General features: G+C 44.3%; 1 non-coding gene across 1 annotated transcript; it reads right to left on the minus strand.

The window, feature by feature from the left end:
* Window positions 1-437: 437 nt before the first annotated feature.
* Window positions 438-544, minus strand: LOC125586668. Its single transcript, XR_007323204.1, has one exon. It is a non-coding gene; the product is annotated as a small nucleolar RNA R71 (small nucleolar RNA).
* Window positions 545-845: the final 301 nt, after the last annotated feature.

The raw sequence follows: 845 nt of genomic DNA on the forward strand, positions 1-845 counted from the left end.
AACAACCTCAAGCTGAAGAGGGCAATGGTCAAGGAGCTGCCAACCTTCGACCTAGACAACCACAACGCCAAGCTAGGGCCATCGGTACATATGATCAACCTAACATAAATGGGAATAGGTTGGGCATTAGGGCACCGCCAGTTGCCAACAACAATTTCGAGATCAAGTCCAGCCTCATCAACATGATTGAAAACAACAAGTACCATGGACTTGCCTTGGAAGACCCACTAGATCACCTTGACAGATTTGATAAGTACTGTGGCTTGTCAAAAACAAATGGAGTTTCAGAGGATGCTTTCAAGCTCAGATTGTTTCCCTTCTCTTTGGGAGACAAGGCTCACACTTGGGAGAAAAACATCTCAAGTGATACTATCACCACTTGGGATGAATGCAAGAAGGCCTTCCTCAACAAGTTCTTCTCTGCTACAAGGACTGCCAACCTTAGAAATCAGATCTCTGGTTTTCAACAAAGAGGACTTGAAGGATTTTCAGAGGCATGGGAGAGATTCAGAAGCTACTTGTCTCAATGTCCCCACCATGGCTTCAACAATGAGAGCTTGCTAAGCACTTTCTACAGAGGAGTCTTGCCTAAATTCAAAAGCCAGCTTGACACTGCAAGCAATGGAAACTTCTTGGGGAGGACTGTCGAAGATGCATTAGAACTCTTGGAGAACATGGCACAGAGTGACTCTGTCTACAATGATGAATATGATAGAAGAGACAGAGGTGGTGGAGGAGAAGATATGACCACAAAGAGAGAGCTGAAAGCACTTCAAGACAAGATTGACATGCTACTATCAGAAAAGACCAAGAAAGAGGAGTTACATATGGTTGCTGAAGTTGAT

Source organism: Brassica napus, chromosome C4, assembly GCF_020379485.1.
Source record: "Brassica napus cultivar Da-Ae chromosome C4, Da-Ae, whole genome shotgun sequence".
NCBI lineage: Eukaryota > Viridiplantae > Streptophyta > Magnoliopsida > Brassicales > Brassicaceae > Brassica > Brassica napus.